Source organism: Etheostoma spectabile, chromosome 12, assembly GCF_008692095.1.
Source record: "Etheostoma spectabile isolate EspeVRDwgs_2016 chromosome 12, UIUC_Espe_1.0, whole genome shotgun sequence".
Classification (NCBI taxonomy): domain Eukaryota; kingdom Metazoa; phylum Chordata; class Actinopteri; order Perciformes; family Percidae; genus Etheostoma; species Etheostoma spectabile.
In genome coordinates this window covers 31816253-31834564 of record NC_045744.1, presented here as the reverse complement: position 1 = coordinate 31834564, position 18312 = coordinate 31816253, and the positions used below count along the sequence as shown (strand labels likewise).

Genomic DNA, 18312 nt, shown 5'->3' with positions numbered 1-18312 from the left:
CCTCTATAATGCTTGAGTAACAATGCTTTCTTTCTGATTCCACCCCGTGCCCAAATGCGCCAAGGGAGTCTGGCCACAAAATACCAAATTACACTCCTGGCATACCTAACTGCCATCTGGCCTCGGTGCTGGGTTCAAAAAAATACAGAGCACAGAGCGGCAACTAACCATCAACTTGTGGAAATAAAGAGATAAAAAAACAAACGCTCCGTGCAGATAAAGTGAGACATGATGAGGTTTAATATCCTTAATCATGTGTTATCAGTTGGCCCATGGAGGAATTACTTCTTCACTGCGTGATAAAATGGACGTGTGGCGTGAGAGCATGTGAAAAGTGTCAATTGCGTAAGACTGATCACAGTTTATCCCATTACACTGCTGTGAACACTTCTGTCAGCACTGTGCACGCTCACTTTCTCATCAGTTTTTTTTTTTTGCAAAGGTGATTTTGAGATTGAGAGTTTTTCCGTAGGCTACGTGTCATTGTGGGTTTGCATGAGTGTGGGCGTGTGTGTGTGGGAGGATGGGAAAGGGTCACAAACATGTAAATTATAGCAGGCAAAAACAACATAAGCAATAATGAAATGTGGGCTTTTTTCACATGATTTTGATTTCAACCTCAAATAAATGAGGTTAGATATCTTCAATTATACCAAATAAGTGTGGCAATTACTTCTGAAAATGTTAATGTTAATGTCTGATGCCTGCAACACATTCCAAAAAAAAGTTGGGACAGGGGCATGGTTTTCCTTGGCCGACGGCATTATTACCACTGTGTTACATCTCCTTTCCATTTAACAACACTTAATAAGCGTTTAGGGAACTTAGGACACTTTTTTTTTTAAGGTAAATTCTTTCCCATTCTTGCTTGATGTACGACTTCATTTGCTTAACATATACGCATTGTGTGCTTCATAATGCGCCCCGTATTTTCAATGGGAGGCAGATCTGGACTGCAGGCCGGCCAGTCTAGTACGTGCACTCTTTTACTACCAAGCCATGGTCATTGTCTTGCTGAAATAAGCAGGGACGTCCCTGAAAAAGACGTTGCTTGGATGGCAGCATATGTTGCTCCAAAACCTGTATGTACAGTCCCCTCCAAAAGTATTTGAACTGCAAGGCAAATTCCTTTGTTTTTGTTGTTCACTAAAGACATTTGGGTTTTAGATGAAAAGATGAATATGAGACAAGAGTGCAGAATTTCAGCTTTTATTTCCTGGTATTTACATCTAGATGTGTTAAACAGCTCAACAACATGTCACCCTTTATATCAGACCACAGCATTTTTAGGTGAGCAAAAGTAATGGAACAGATAATCTTAAAGTAAATAGCTTTTATTATTTGGCGGCGCGACCCATCGACCTCACCAAACTGTTGCTTTGCTCTGCTTGCTGTTGCTCCATTGGGTTAAGGGCAAATGATTGACTACTTGGCCAGTCTAAATCCTTCCACTTGCCCCCCCTGATGTAAGTCCTTTGTTTTGTTTTGCAGTGTGCTTTGGGTCATTGTCCTGCTGCATGATAAACTTCCTCTCCTTCATCTATGTACTTCTTTGCAAATTCCAATCTGGCCTTCCGATTCTCACTGCTGATAAGTGGTTTGGATCTTGTGGTATGACTTCTGTAATTTTGCTCTTGGAGTTGTCTTCGAACAGTGGATTGTGATACCTTCACCTCTGCCCTGTGGAGGTTGTTGGTGATGTCACTTACTGATGTTTTGGAGGTTTTCTTCCCAGCTCTCAAAATAATTCTGTCATCAACTACTGTTGTTGTCCTTGGCCGACCTTTCCGACGTCTGTTGCTCAGTATGCCAGTAGTTTCTTTCTTTTTGAGGACATTCAAAATTGTTGTGCTTGCTATGCCCAATGTTTGTCCAATGGCTCTGGTCCATTTTCCTTCTTTTCTCAGCTTGAAAATGGCTTGCTTTTCTCCCATAGACAGCTCTCTGGTCTTTATGTTGGTTTATCCTCTTTAACAAGAAATGCAGTCTTTATAGGTTCAACCCAAGAATCCAAACTTAGATTAGTCATGCAGAGCTATTTAATGTTTGAACAATCAACAATCAATTTTTTCCCAAGAAACATCTGTCAGTCACATGTTCCAATAGTTTTGCTCAATTGAAAAATGGGTGGGTTCAAACAAAGTGTGACGTGTCCTGACTGGATGTAAATACCAGGGAAAAAAAGCTGAAATTCTGAACTTTTTTCTTATATTCATCTTTTGATCTTAAACCCAAATGTCTTTAGTGAACAACAAAAACAAAGGAATTTGCCTTGCAGTTCCAATACTTTTGGAGGGGACTGTACCTTTCAGCATTAATGGCGCCTTCACAGATGTGCAAGTTACCCATGCCATGGGCGCTAACACCCCCCCATAGCATCACAGATGCTGGCTTTGGAAATGTGCGCTGATAACAATCTGGATGGTCCTTTTCCTTTTTTGCCTGCAGGACATGACGTCCATGATTTCTAAAAAAACAATTTGAAATGTGGACTAGTCAGACCACAGCACACTTTTACACTTTGCTTCAGTAAATCTCAGATGAGCTCGGGCCCAGAGAAGCCGCCGGTGTTTTTGGGTGTTGCTGATATTTTGCTTTCAATTTGCATGGTAGAGTTTTAACTTGCACTTGTAGACAACTGCTGGGCTTGTTTCTTTCTCTGCTTATTGCCATTTTCTAAAAACGTCTAACTCATCCTCTAGTCTACCAATCACGCAGAAGCAAAGTATGCAAATCAGACCTGATTGAGACACATTTTCAGACAGAGGTAGCCCTAATTCTGTTAGCCGCTCACTAATGCTTTTTTCTTTGGGATCCTTCTTTTGGAATATGGACCGGGAACCTGAAATGGTCCCTTTCATTCATAAATTCTTGTTACACTAACGGCAAATATCCTTTACCGACATGTTGCTCGACTTGCTGAGCTATGCTTTGCCGCAGGGGTATCCTGACTTGTGGTTGTATTGTCGTCGTCACTCTGTAAGAACGTCATACGTCATCTGATTGGTTGATTTGGCCTGTCTATCACCAACAGAGGTGGTTATAGAGAGATGGTTTATTCAAAGTTCTCCAACAGAAAGTCCCCAGATGGATATGCCGAGCAAACGCGAAGGGATCCATCTGGCGGAGTCAGGTTAATAACTTCAGTCTTGTCGAGAGAACCATCTGGAAGGGCTTTGAAACTGAACTTGCACTTCAGAAGGCCCTTTTCTTTATCCATTTCTGCTTACGTTGGTTGGTTTTCTGCTAGCCATCCACTCCCTACTGACTGGCTGTGCAAGACAAAAGAGGGGGAGAGACGTCAGCAATGTTGGCTGAGTAGCCGTAGACTGCATGAATGGGAATGAATTACATTAGCAATGCACTTGAATATAATCACTAAATATGTAAGTCACTGAATTTGTTACTTTTTTATACTGTAAATAAAGTTGCTAAGTGGGTCTGAAAGACGCTAAATCTAGACTTAAAGATAATGACAATGTAACTGCTGCATCACTTCCTAATTTACCAAAGTACGGAGTGGGCGGAGGCCCAAATCACAGAACGTGTGATGCTGCTGGGGGGTTCAGTGTATGGCTCAAAGGCCATTTGACAGTAGCTTTTAAGTGGACTTCCTCTAGGCATTCTGCAGTTTTGAACAAGCAACTCATCATTACAAAACCTTTTTGTCTACCTTTTAAACTCCTGCTGCCTCCTGTCTGTTTTGCAGCAGATGATGTAGAGTGGTGTATAAACAGTGGGAAACACTGCAGGATAATGGTAGCCTGAGATTCACGGTTGGCCACTCTCAATCTGTAAAAAGGTAGTGCGAGCCATGAATCTAAAACAAACGGGACATTACCTAAATGATTAAGTCTGAAGGATTTAATGCATTGCCTCACCTGCTAATGCTCCTTACTCCAGTCAGCACATTTGTCACCTTGTCTCCCTTCCACCTCAGCAAATAAACATTAGAGCAAATGATGACTTCCCTCACCCAAACATATGGGACTTCTCTCTCGCTTATTTTCACAGATGGAGTGAGAGAGATAAAGAAATGGAGAGAGGAACGGGGGTGAGAAAGTAAATTTGATTGTATGTGGTTTCATTAAATGTGAGCTCCGTGCTTTGAAGGCATATATTGTTCTCTATAAATAGGAGACCTAAGCCAATGAGTTTTTTTGCTAATGAAATAAATGTTGAATTCGCTGACCTTTGGCATTATGCAACAAGCCCTGGAAGAGCTAATAAGTAGCAGAGAGGGAGGAGGGGAGGAGGTGGAGGGTGTGGTAATGGCAGCTGGGCAGATGATTAATCAGTGGAGTGGATCAGTGGGGACAGTAGAGGTGTTGGGATGACACTGCGCTACTTCTCTTTCCGACACCTTCAACATCCCTCTGCGTTGATGAATACAAATACACAGTTGTACTGAATCAATGTTAATGCCGATGCTGCCTGCAGGAATCAAAGGGCTAATTATTGTGTTTAACAGGGAGAGGGAAGGGGAATGGGGGCATGTATTCCGCCCTACAAAGGCAAAGAGCAAGTTCAACTGACATCATTGAATGGTTTGATTTTACATTTTGTAAAGACATTCGTGGTCGCTAGAGGATAAAGACCTGCCACCATGGGGCTGACATTTATGCTTTACGTAAAATGTCCCGGATGTTGGATGGATTACCATTGGTCCAGACATTCATGTTCCCCTCAGGATGAATTTTATCAGCTTTAATGGTCATCATAAGGTCATTTCACTTCAGATCACAGCTTTGGTTAATGGCCAAATACCTTCAAAACGAATGACATTGCCATCAGCTGTATGTAAATGTTAGCATTATATTTATGTACTGTATATAACTAACAATAGAAGACAATTGAATCCAGAAAATAAAGCAGATCATGCTGTACTCAGAGCTGAAAAGAGTATGTTTCCAGTTAAAACAACATTTTTATTCACAGTACACATTTTCCTATAACACTAGAATTGAACATGAGTCAAAGACAAGGCATTTACAACAGCGCTCGTTGGTGCAAATATATTCGGGTATTGACTCGAATATGAGACAGATTTTTATTTTTTTATTTTTTTCCTATGAAGATATCTGAAAAATTGAGGTTGTACAATATTCGGGGTCTAGACTTTTAAACAACAATATTCCTCCACAACAAAAGGTGGCGCCAGTGAGAGGAAGCCTTAAAGATGCAGAGACTTGGTTAGCGTCCCGAACAAAGTGGCTCAAATGTAGGCCAAGATAGCAAACGAATGAGAAGAAGTTTTAATGCTAACTTTAAAATTATGGTGATAAACGCAACAGAGTCATCAAACAACTGCCAAGCCAAGAAATAGGGTGTCAATTTTGTGTCAAGTTTGTCAACCTCCTATTAGAAATTAAAAATGGCGGCTAAAATATAAAATAAATTAGATAATTAATCTTATCCTTGAAAAAGATTATTTCCCAGACATATAATTTTCAAACATATTGGGAGAATAGTTTTGATGATACTCCTTAAGTCTATTTGATATGTCTGAACATCTGCTAGATTCAGGAACCACTTGCGGCAGCGTGAGATATACTGGATAGCATTAGCACCTTCTAGCAACTCTTTCAGCCCGAGGATGCGGATGTTGCACCTCCGGTTTCTGTCCTCCAAGTCTGCTAGCTTCATCTCCATCTCCCGAAATGTGTGATCGTGGCTGACCAGAATACTTCTACAATACATCTGAGACTGGATCTGAGACTGGATCTGAGAATTGACTAAAACATATTTAAAAAAGTGTCAAAAAATGGATTAAAATTTAAAAGTTAAAGTGTAGAAAAAGAACAATAAAATGTTGAAATTTCAACCCAGAAAAAACACAAAGTTGCAGGTTGATGGGAAGACAACACAAGGGTTAAATCCTCCAGCAATTTTCATATTATACCAACATTTGCAGCATCCTGAGCCTTTTTGGCTATTTCCTAGAAAAACTCAGCCTGGAGTAGTTTTATTCTCCCCAAAACAAGTTTCCTTTTTGTTTTTAAAGAACTACACAAAAAAAGGCAGTTTTTTTTGCAACTTTCTCTGTCTCCCGCAACTTCATTGCAGCGTAAAAAAATTGCAACTTTTATCTCAGTTTTTTAGGAAAACTCCCACAACATCAGGCAATTTGGGAAGCAACAATCTCAAAAACAGTCTGCAAAATCCTGGAGGGAGTGGATAATAGTGATTGTTACTAACTGACTTGTCTGCCTGATTACTTTACTCTCACAGTAATGAATGTGGATAAATGATCTTTAACTCAACCAGGTTTTGTCCTTTTGCCTAACTTATAAGTTATTACTAACAATGTATGTATTTACTCAGGAGTGTGCGTTTATATTCCCATCTGCTAAATTGGCCTTAAATTAAAAATAAAATTAAAAACTTCAAATGTTGACGCCCTGTGTGACAACAGTAAATATAGCCCATTGTAAAGTTTTATCTTTTTTTATGTGGAAATGTTGAGCAACCAGGAATTTAAAGTTTGTAAGGTACTTATACTTTTGAGACTATATTATTATATTGCACTTGAAGTGTTCGGATTTTGGAAACAATGGCCTTATTTTCTACGTACTAATGATGATGTTGAGTCCTTTCTCAACACAATCCATACTGTTCTTCATACCAGTTAGCTATACGGGTGTAGAAATGAATCACTGCATCGATGCATCGCGATGCGGACAGTTCCGCATCGATGCAGTGACAGACCATAATCGATTACTTATGTTACTTGATATTCCGGTTGCTGCTTTTTTTTAGTTTTTGCCTTTTCTCTCTTGTGTTCAGGCAGGTGGAATTTTTCTTGACTCAAAGTTGTCCAGAGGGCAGAAACGTTTGTGATTGGTTCAATCTGATAGTCAATCGCATGGTTGTAATGGTTGGGCTCGATCGTCCCTGTCCGAGAGCAAAACCACGATTCTACTCGTCATTTTTGCTCAATTATGAACTATTAATACAGTGGGATTTAAAAACCTTCATAGTACATCATCATATAAAAGTATTAAGAGATATACTCCGTTATAGCAGCTATCTAGCAACGCTACTGCCGACTCTTGACAAGCTTGCTTGCGTCGGCGTCCATAAGCCTACATGTTGCATTAGCGCCATCCACTGGAGCGCGCTGGATCGGCACCAGAGACACAAATTGTTTGTGGCTACACACTGCGTGGGAAAATATTCTCAAAAGTATCTACACAAATAGGAGTTTTACAAATATATTTCCTTTCAAAAATACTAAGTTGATTTACAAACGATGAAATACAAGTTATAAATTAGAGTCACAGACATAGATACATCTTTATAGATACACATCATTGTAAATTAATTTGCGCATCGCGTTTCATGAGTTACAAATTAAAGGCACAGACACGACACAGATATAGCCTACACATACAAATCACTCCGCATTTATTGGTGCATTGTGATTCACGAGTTACAAATCCTTATGATACTGTTTTTGCACCATAAATGAACCGGTCTGCGCATCACTAACAAGTAATGTTATGGATCTTAAAAGCAGCTCCAGCACTGTCATAGCAATTTTCTGGTCTTTCAGTCTGACTGGTCTTTTCATCAACACGATGGCGCTTGGTCAAGATAGTGGGTCGGTCGGAAGCAGGAAATATCTGAGCCCAGAAAGTGATCACCTCTTTCATATCAACAATAGCTACAAGTTGACGAGAGGGGCATAGCTTCAGCATCATGGCCTGTAATCGATCAGATTGACATTTGGTGATAGAGAGAAGCATTGATTTTCCTCAGAAGCAGTTACATCTGAAGCGGGAATCAGCTGAATCTGCCAGTATGATTAACCTGGCTGCATGTATGTGATCATTAATGGCTGCATGCCTTTGTGGAAAAAAAATTAAGATATGTGACGATTATCGACTATTGTGACAATTTACATTTATGTCTATCTCTCTCAGGGTAAATGTTTGGGTACACTGAGCAGATGTTGTGTGTGTGTGTGTGCATGTGTGTATGAAAATGTACGGAAAAAATTACTGAATCCTAGGCTGAATGTTGAATGACACTGAATTTCTGAATGCACAGGTGGTGTGTGTGTGTGTGTGTGTGCGTGTGTGTGTATGTGTGAGCATCGGTCCCCAACAGCTGTTTGCATTCCATCTCTACGGTTGTAGTGTTAGCTGGTCCAAACCTAATTAACAGTGTCTACGCAGGAAGGGGGCCGGTGCTGAGCGCTGGCGGTAATGTGATGTCACAGTGGATTAGGCTGATGGGCCTACCGAGTACTGCGTGTGTGTGCGCGCGCACTAACAGTTCATTCAGCTCAGTTTGGATCAGCTCAGAGGAGCTTGCTCAAAATGTCTAAAAAAAGCAACAGCGCTATCCTTTAGCCTTTTCTAACACTCCAACGTCCAGACCGTGTTTGAAACACATACAGTATCTACTACCAGGGGAAAGAAATCAAGAACCTAATATGCTTGAATGGAACCTCAAGGTAAACACAACTCAAAAAAATAAGTGTCAGCATTTTTAAGCATATTTAGAAGTAAATAAAGTTGATTAATAATAATTGAAACTGCTTTTCAAAATACATACTTCAAATTGTCTTTAAATATTTCACTTGCTGGCCAATTCAGTGAAAGTGGTAACATTTGCTGGAATGTTGGGTAAAAGCAACAAATCCTTTTGTTATATTTGTCACAATTTGTTTTATTTTTGTACTTTAAGTATGATTTGAATACTTTTACTTAAGTGCCAGCTTATCCAGTGGTCCATTCTGCCTGTTGTTAGACATTACAATTATGTCTATGCATCTGTATGCAACCTCATTCCATTAATGCATGTTACTAACTCGACTTCTTCCCTTTCCCGTAGTCTTGTGCTCTCTTGCCCCTCTCCTCTCTCCTCCTATCACTTCCTGCAGGTGTTTCTGGCCCTGAAGCTGTGCAGTCTGGATCTGCTGTTGGAGTCACCTGCTGCCTCGATGTTCCTGCTCGACACCCTCTGCTACAATTCTCCATGTCTCTCTCTGTCTGTCTCTGTCTGTCTCTTTCTCTCAGCCCCAACCGGTCGAGGCAGATGCCCCCCCACCCTGAGCCATGGTTCTCTTGAGGTTTCTGCCTCTTTAAAGGACGTTTTTCCTTGCCTCTGTCGCCTAGTGCTTGCTCATGGTGGGAACTGTTGGGAGAGAGTACGGTATAGACCTGCTCTTTATGGAAAGCGCAATGAGATGACTGTTGTTGTGATTTGGCGCTATATAAATTGAATTAAGTATTTTGAATTGCAAAAACAAAATGTTGATTTCTTGTTGTATTCTGATCTCAAAACATTCCAACAAGCTTCATTTGTGTATTCAAATCAATAACATTTTTTTCTCGTGAAACCCACCAGCTAATAAGAAATAACAATAAGTGTTGGCTAGCATTAGTATTCTATCCTAAAAGTACAATTTGAAAAGGCATAGAACCCGGAAGTGTAGTTACCAAGCTTAATGACATTTGCACAGCTAATACATTTCTGATTTGTTTTTGTTTTGTGTGTGATGTTGGTGTATTATGAAGTTTTGGGAGATACTGCATGTAGAAACAGATGCACCTACAGTCTGTAGACACAAAGAAAGAAATGTGGACTCCTATATCTGCATTAGCTGTACATGTTCTATAGCAAACAGATCCACTCCACTTACATGCAGTGGTAGGGCAAAGAAATAGAAACTCCTCTCTGATACAACTCCAACACTAGCTATAGTCAACTGTATATCAACCACGTTCCATTTCTGGGATTGTTCAGGTGCCGCTGGGTGTTCCTCATTATGGCCGGATGAGTGTTGTGGACTATGGTTAACTGCTCCTCAGATCTCTGCAGGGTAAATCCAGACAGCTAGCTAGTCTATCTGTCCAGTTTAGGGTTAGGGGTTGCATGACTAAAACAACGAAATGCCAAGTTTTTCTCCCATTCCTGATTGTTGTGTAGACTAGCCAGACCCTCCTCCGCAAAACATGAGAAACACCTCTCAGTATTATTCACAATACAATTAAACTGCAGATTTAAAAAGATCCATAAAAAGTGGAATAATTCCTTACATTTCAAAAACACCTTGAACAAAAAACATTAAAAATGTCATGAAGATAAAATGTATTGCATGACAATGGGTCAGACTGTATTCATTTTAACTTGGTGTAGGGGAAGCAAGTATTTATTGTATATAACTATTCTGTCCTGTCGGTGGCAGCTTTGCTCTACTCTACACGGTATAAGAAACATGTTTTACAAATGTTATAATATGTTGTCTCTACTTCTGGGTTCATTCCCATGTATGACTTGTGAACTGCATAATCTTTTATCTAAAGGCTTTTTTTGTAGCCTTAACTTTAAACCCTAATGGCAGCTAAGAGGTTGCGTGATGGTGAGTTATGTTGTGCTAACAAGTAAAAGTCATCATGTGGTTAGCAGTATCACTCAGTCCCTAAATACGATTTATAATGCGAGTCAACTAAATATCACTGTGATCTAATGAACCATGTTTCCTTTCCAGCGAATGTATCTGCCTCATGGGCCTTTTTCAGACTGCCAACCCAAATCCGTATTTGGCATATCCAGATTGGATCCAGATAGATTTCAGGAAGTCTATACAGCAAAAAAAACAAGATAAAATGTGACTTTTGCAAATCAGATTAAAACCACATTTGGAAATGATTTATAATGCAATTCCAAGTGTATTTGTAAAGATGTGTCTCGGTCCGGTCTGCTTTGGGCACGCTGATCGGATTTCAAAGTGTCTTTTGCGTCACTCGTGTAGCCAAGTGTTATGAAAAACTTATGCAGATGATAAAAATAAAACCACAGAGGCCCTGTAGTCCCAAACCAGCGTGAACCAAGACGGTCTTTATTTAATTCCACATAGTCAACAGCAGTGCAGATTTACTCTTTCCCGTTTTACTTTTCACATTAAAAGACCAAAAGACCAATACACCAGCGTGACGGAAGCGCCAGATGCTGCTACTAGCAGAGCGCTATGAGGAGATAGTACAACGTTCAACAGCCTGTTGGGGAATTGGAAAGTAAAAAAATAAAAAAATATCCCTTTTTTAAGTTGTTGTTGTTGCTTTTTCAATGTTTTAGTTGCTTTTTTCAACGTTTGTCACCTTTTCCAAATTTCTTTTAGTTTGGTGTGTAGCTTGCTGCTTTTTAATCGATAATTAGGTAATTATAAGATAATAATAAGGTTTTTGACTTCTTTTTTTTACGTTTGTAATGTTTTTGTAGCCTTGAGTTTTTTGTGTGTGTAGCTTTTGTCGCTTCTTCCAAATTCTGAGTTTTTTAATCCATTTCTTTTGTAATGTTTGACACTTTCTCAACATTTTTTACGACAATTTAAAAAAAATGTTTCTGTCGCTTTTTGAATAAATGCATACACGCCCTTGCCCCCACCATCAGCCCAATGAAAACCGGATAATTAGATTTAAAGGGGAAATTTCAGAAGCCTACTTTTGGAAAGCAGCGTAGCCACACTGGTGATCTAATGATCTAATGACTTGCAAACAACAGTGCGGACACTCTGCAATAAAGATCTGATTTTCTGCACTTTGATCGTAGGCTTGGAGTTTCTAAAAGACTGGCTACTCCAGTTCCAAATGACTTGAGAGAGGAGTCTTGTCCTCCACTGTACCTGCCCTCTTTTCCACATCCGGCAAAACATCACCAAGGACGAGGCAGTTCAATACCAAGTCAGATCAATTCAACAAATCATCTTCATATTATCCAAAGAGGTTACGAGGTTTGTGAGATATTAATGAAATCTGGTAAACAATAAGGCCAGGGGTCAAGTGACAAATTAAATTATGAATAACACTGGGGAGGGCCCTGCCTGAGGGTTCAGGCCCCCTGTCCACTCCAGTCATTTTTGTACAGGTCTTGAAAATCAGTAAAACAACGCACTCACTTAAACTCGCCCTTTGTTCAAGTCAAACCAGGACATTAACCTTTTTAGCCTTAAAAAGAGTTAAGGAAATGTCATTTTTCATAACAGCAAATACATTCAATAGCATCCATTTCTTGATAAAATGAAGGTCTAACTAATTAGATGACAGTTGTTTTTTTTACTCTTTTCCAGTGTTGGAGAAATTATATTTGAAGGTGCAACACCTCAAGTGTTTATTTGCCCGCAGTGTAAAATGAGCAGAGTGCATCGGCAGGGGGTGTAAAGCTGATCAATACTTGGCTGTGCTGAGATTTCTGCCTCTCCAATACAACTCTTTAACCCATACTGTTTTGGAATAAAAACTCCCAAACCACTGAAGTTTTGAGAAGCTCCCATCTGTCATTACAGCGCTGTAGAAAAAGCAATCTTGAGCTTAACCCAAAAAAAAAAAGCAAAGGACAAAGCTGCATGACCACGCCAGTGTTTGGCATGATGATATTTTACTTCTACACTTTTTTTCTTTTTTGCTGGCTGTCTTCTCTAATTTGCTCACATGCATGTACAGTAGTTGTTGTCAAATGCTGACTGGTTGGTTCCATTTCATCCCACTGTCAGCAGTGCAGAGAGCTGGTCTGAGGTCAGCCGCAGAGCTTAGGTCAAGTCTCAGGGCCTTCGCAGAGTGTTAAATTAGGTGGTGGATCAGTATAACAAGCAAAGACCAGTGTCAAAGACTGTAACAAGTCACTACTGGGCGTCAAGAAGAAATGTTGCTAGTGAGTCTATAGGAGCTGCTGCTTCCTTCTTAACAACTGAACTGAAATCTGTTTGTGAGCTGGGCAAGGTTGTCATCACCATCAGCTAATGACAAGAAATCTGCTTGGTGTTTGATACATACCATAAAATATGAAGTAAATAAATACATTGGTCTTCAACTAGAGCAGTTGTTCTCAGTTTTTTTGAGTTGCAACCCCCACAGCATAACCAGATTGGTGGTTTTGTAGCATATAGATGCACTACATGCTGAAAAGGGGTTTAATGCTTTTTGTGTTTAAATATTTTGGCATGTAACTACTGTAAGCCCCACAGCTAAGCAAGTGGGTACTTGTGCTATTAAATGGGGAAATTAGTAATTAGGGGGTGCATGTGTGGGTGCTGTCTATAGTAGGTTCTGTCCATAGTAGGCCTACTGAAAAGAAGCCAAGAAGACTGCTGGACATACAGCGCTGCTCCTCTAGTTAGCTAGCAGTACGGTCCACCTCCAATGCAGTACATGATGCTGTTTGATCTTTTAAGTAAACCTTCACACTCCTTGTTGTCCACAAGCCTCAGCCACAATTGATTCTAAAGAAATATTTTACAAACTCTATATATTTCATACACTTTTATTCATATATTTATATACATGGCTATATGCAATATTCTACAACCCGGGTTCTATTGCACAGGTTTGGCAAGGCAATATTTTTGTATATAATTCATTAAAGGTCGCATATATCCTCATTTTGTAAAACTCAAGCCATTAAACACAGACACAATTCAAAGTTTACATAAGGCAAAGAAATAAGAAATGAGCCACATTTAAAAACACAACAAACAAGTGTGAAGTTACAAGTTGCCCCAAATTAAATAGCATAAATAATATTACTCTACGGTAGAGAAATTAATTAATTTAAAGCACAGACAGGCACATATTTGCAGCCGTCAATAGTTAAAAGTAATAGTAAGCAAGTAGTTAATAGTTGTGGTAAAATTCCAACACAAAGAAAGCGCAATGAAACGGAAAATACATGCATCCGGTGGAATTTCCGGAGCAATCCCAATCCTAGCCTGCTAGCCATGAGTATGGTGTTCCCAAGCAGCAGCCCCAGCTCTCTGGGTATAAGCCTCATTTCCCCCCATTGGATTCAGACGGTGAGAGTCTCATGAACGTTTTCTATTCTTTGCATGGAGAGGAAGCCTGTTAGCCCCTAGCAGTCAGTCAGTTACCATGCCACCAGATTTGTTCGCTTTTAATCTACTTACTGCTTTCTCTATTTCTGATGTTGTATTGGGTGAAGTCAGAAGGTCATTCTTTTTCTTCCCAATTAGTTTCACCTTTCTTTCCTAAATGCTTCTTCTCTAGACGGATGTCTTATGCAGGGGCTAAAGGGACAATAAGGACAATTTACAAAATTGTTAGTCTTGTCCTTTAAGGTTGGACTGTATTCCTGGGTATCATATATCCATGGATCAATTATGCTTTAATGTCTGTTTTAAACATAAAGTACTTGATTTATTATATATACTTGACATATTGTCAAGCTCAACAAATATTTCAGTTATATTGGCATTCAGAATCCTGTCAGTCAAATCTAAGTGTGAAAATCACTGCAGGGCTCATTCCATACTGTGCTAGTCTCTGTGTATGTAGTATTATATGGACAAGACAGTCCTTCATGCTGGTTTTGCTGTCAGAATCTGAAAAAGTCCATATGTGAAAAGGCTAAGCCCCCACAGCAGCCGGAAAGGCAAAACTCCTTTTTTTTTGATTATATAAAGAATTTATTTTCTAATAGGCTCCACTTCGTGTAATATTGATGGATCTGCTGACCCAGTTTGAGAGTCCTCTATCCCAGTGGCACACAGCAGGGTTAAGGCAGCATGAATGCCTCAGAGCTAGCCTCAGGCTCGGGGAGAGGGGGGGCAGGCCACCTGCCTTTCTGATCCAGGGCTAGAGCTGGATGACAGACATGGTAAATACGTGTAGCAGCAATACCTGCATCATACAGCTTATGACTAAAAATTCAACATGAGACAGTTTGGATCACACTTCTGTCTCAGTGTTCCTCTCCAAACATGTTATGTCTTCACTACAGATTGGCCTCTAACCCCTGATTTCCACCAACTGCGGTGCGGCTGTGGATCTGCTCCGGAACGGCTGCAGAGTCATTAGAATTCTATTAAAGTCAATGTGTATATTTTCACTGACTGTGGAACGGCTGCATTCCGACTCTGGAGCAGATACGCAGAGCCGCTATTTTTGTTGGACGCCTGAGAGCTCCTCGGCAACTCAGCACAGGGCGGATTGTGCGGGACAGGAAGTCGAGCATAGAAACAAAAAAAAACGTCCGGTTAATTTTCAAAATAAAATACACCGTGCTCACGGCGGATCATATTTACCTGCACTACACCTTTAAAATGTCATAATGGGCGGAGACAGGCCAGGACTCTACAGGTCAGAGGATTTGTGGTTCCGTTTATAGAAACTACATCCTGTTATATTGCGCGATCATACAGGAATTTGCAAGATCTCGTAGCTTCAGCAGTTAGTCATGGCAGCAGCCGTTCTGCATAAAATCCAGACCTGGTGGGTATTGACCGACGGCGGAGCACGGAGCCGACACACAGTGGAGCCAAATCCGCAGTGGGTGGAAATCAGGGATCAGGAACACACTTTCAGCCCATCGGTGTCACAATGAAGCGTATGATGTAAACTGTAAAGAATGGTGAATGGACAGGACGTTTACAGCATCAGAAAGCCCTTTCCTGAAGATTTAAGAGTAGAATTTAGGACTAGAGCCCACTGATTGAATTACAGCCTTCAAAAGTGCAGAAGTACTGTATGTTTCATCAGAGGCAACACTGTCAAAGACATGAACCTAAAATAGGTGTAAATGTTTCAAATGGATCCAAGGGTGTAAGTGTCTTAGCCAATGTCCAAGTGCCACAACCCATATATTATGATCACAACAGAAACAAAACAGCACAAATAGATCTTTTGGCATTTTTGTCATTATTAGTTGGAATTGATGGATATAAACCAACGACGACGGTTCAGTCAAATGTTATGTATCTTAACCAATTGGGCACCAGATAGCCCAAAACATATACAGTAATCATGTAAATAAACTACAGGTACTGCTGCAAACAGGTCTCATCAATTAGAGGAAGGAAGAAATTCAGTTCTGTTATGGCCAAAAAGCTCATCTGTTCATTGTTGTAACCTCGTGTACTGTAACTAACCCAAATGGTGCTGCAGTGCCACAGTTAGTTTGTACATTAGCCATGTTTGTAGGTCAGATGTACAAATTATAAAGGCCTTTTTCGTGGTCAAAGTACAGTACACCAAACCTCAAGGACAATTCAGCATGTTGATAAAATATTTCATGTTGATTTTTTGACTACCAGTGGTGTGAACCAATCAACGGTGAGTTCACTGGCAAAATGTTTTACACTATGCAGACCCTGTGAAAAAGAAACCGGACATTGTTTTAAACCCATTATATGCCTAAATAACGGAAATAAAGGATTACAAAATGTTTTTTCCTTGCTTTGCTCAAGAGTTATCTTGAGGCAAGTAGGACAAATGCTTTGCAAAATGGCATCATTATACTAATATTTCAGTTAAAAAAAAAAGGTACGTGTGACAGAGCTGTGATTGATTTTGATTAGCTGAAGGCAAGGTATCCATTAAAAAGTGATATAGGATATTATCGGCCACATTAAAAGAAAAATGAATTCCGAATCTCTTATTTCCAACACTGAGTGCAGTCCTTCAGTGCCTCGTCCACAGGATGGCGCTAACACAGCGACCACCTCTCATCCTGTTTGCTGTTCAACTCGCTAATGGCTTCAGGCTGCGGCCGACAGTACACTTGGCCAATCGTTTGTTTGTGAAAGGGTTTATTGATTTGGGGACAACGACATAGCTGGATAGCTTGTCTTGTTGTTAAACATACTGTCTAATTATCTTTACTGATTCTCAACCGTACACAATGGTATTGACTTTGAATCTTGCTAGCATACCGTTAGCTTTCTGGCTCATAGGTGTCACAACCAAAAGGTTCTATGAGCTGAGCAGACTAGACTTCTCTCTCGTTGCCAGGTCGGATCTAAGTCCCGTCTTATTTACGTGAGCAGTGAACGTTTGCATTGCATAAGAACCTAATGGGATGGCATGATTAGTGAAGGTATTAATCAAACCGCTACCAGGGAAACGGAGTTATTGTTTGAAAAAAACTTTAGATTTCGATTGTAAAACGCATTAAATATAAATACTTGTGCTTGGCAGGGGACTATTGTATAAGCGGGTTACTGCCCTTTAAGGTGTCCCTTATCAGGTAATAATGGATTTCGGCGGAAGCAACCGTCCAACTCGCTTGCCTTCGTCTATTAATTCCTGATATTAGACACCTTGTCTGGCTTTAATATTACATATCATACCAGTTTTACTGATAGCAGCTGGCAACAACAGAGTTTTGTTATAGCTTTGAAACTCCTATTAAAACTTTGGAGAATTTTGTTACTTTGAAAATCTGTCTTTCATCTAAATCTGACCGGCATTTCAATAACGGAAATGCCGGTGTTGTTATGTCTGTAAATGAGAACACCAGATATATCGTCAGCCAAACGCCTGCCAGAGCTTCTGTTGAACTCTGAGCTGTGCTTCAGGGTGACTTACCTCTCCGTCTGAGTGACTGGGCAGTTAGTTTTCCCCCTCATCCTCAACGTTCCTCCACAGACTCGTACACTGAACTGAGCTGTGTAAGCTGCACACCATAGGTGCCTTTTGGTGTTAACTGTTATGCCAACACGCGATCTGTGTGACGCTCGTCTCAATTGTAGAGAAATGTAATTAACATGGAGCAGCAGGACATTAAAAGCCACATTTGTCACTGTCAGGATTTGAGTAGGCGTCTGATTGCACAACTGATTGAAGAAGATGGCACCCTCCAATCCTGTCCTCCTCCTCTTCTATCTTTATGCTCTACACAGAGGAAGGGGGAAGAATGAAGGGAGTGTGGTGTGAAATATTTGCTGCCTAACAGAAAACAGGAGATCTTAAGTTTGGAGCTCCAGCTATGAGTGTTATGACAGCTTTTCTGTCAGCTACACTGGAGACAAGTTCATCAGTCTTCATGTCCAACTGTTACGTCTGACAACAAGTGACGCCATCTCCATGGCCCTCCCCCACCTGGACCAGATAAACACATACTGTATGTCAGTGTTCATAGACTACAGTTTAGTATTCCATGCAGTTGCGGCCTCCAAGGTTTTCATCAAGCTCACAGACCAGAGGCCTGTTCTACGAAGCAAGATTTGGCGTTAACAAGGTAACTTCAGGGTCAACCCGGGGTTTTCGGTATCACGATGGTAGATCACTTTTTACCGGGTTAAATTGCCGTGGTAATTTATGCTGAACACCTAACCTGCTCGGGAGTAGGTTATGTTGGAGATTAGAGATCAACTGGTGTAAAAGCACCGTCTACTGACCAATCAATACTAGATTGATAACGGCGTCACCGTTCTTAGAAGATGAGCTGGAGCTTGGTGAGCAGAGAGAGACAGAGAGAGAGAGGTGTGCTAATAAAAGATAAAACATTTAGAGAACAACAACACCGTTAACATTCCCCGATGGGTATTTTTATGAAAGATATAGATTTTCA

At 40.4% G+C, this 18312-nt stretch overlaps 2 long non-coding RNA genes across 2 annotated transcripts in view; one reads left to right on the top strand and one right to left on the bottom strand.

Moving 5' to 3' along the window:
* Positions 1–3221, bottom strand: part of LOC116699524 (uncharacterized) — a 26710-nt gene extending 23489 nt beyond the window's left edge. The window contains exon 1 of the long non-coding RNA XR_004334442.1: positions 2754–3221. This is a non-coding gene — a long non-coding RNA (uncharacterized LOC116699524). The remainder of the gene's footprint in view (positions 1–2753) is intronic.
* The window catches only part of LOC116699523 (uncharacterized), a 39770-nt gene that overhangs the window by 84 nt on the left and 21374 nt on the right, over positions 1–18312 (top strand). Inside the window, exons 2-3 of the long non-coding RNA XR_004334441.1 lie at positions 10994–10999; positions 17938–18224. This is a non-coding gene — a long non-coding RNA (uncharacterized LOC116699523). The remainder of the gene's footprint in view (positions 1–10993; positions 11000–17937; positions 18225–18312) is intronic.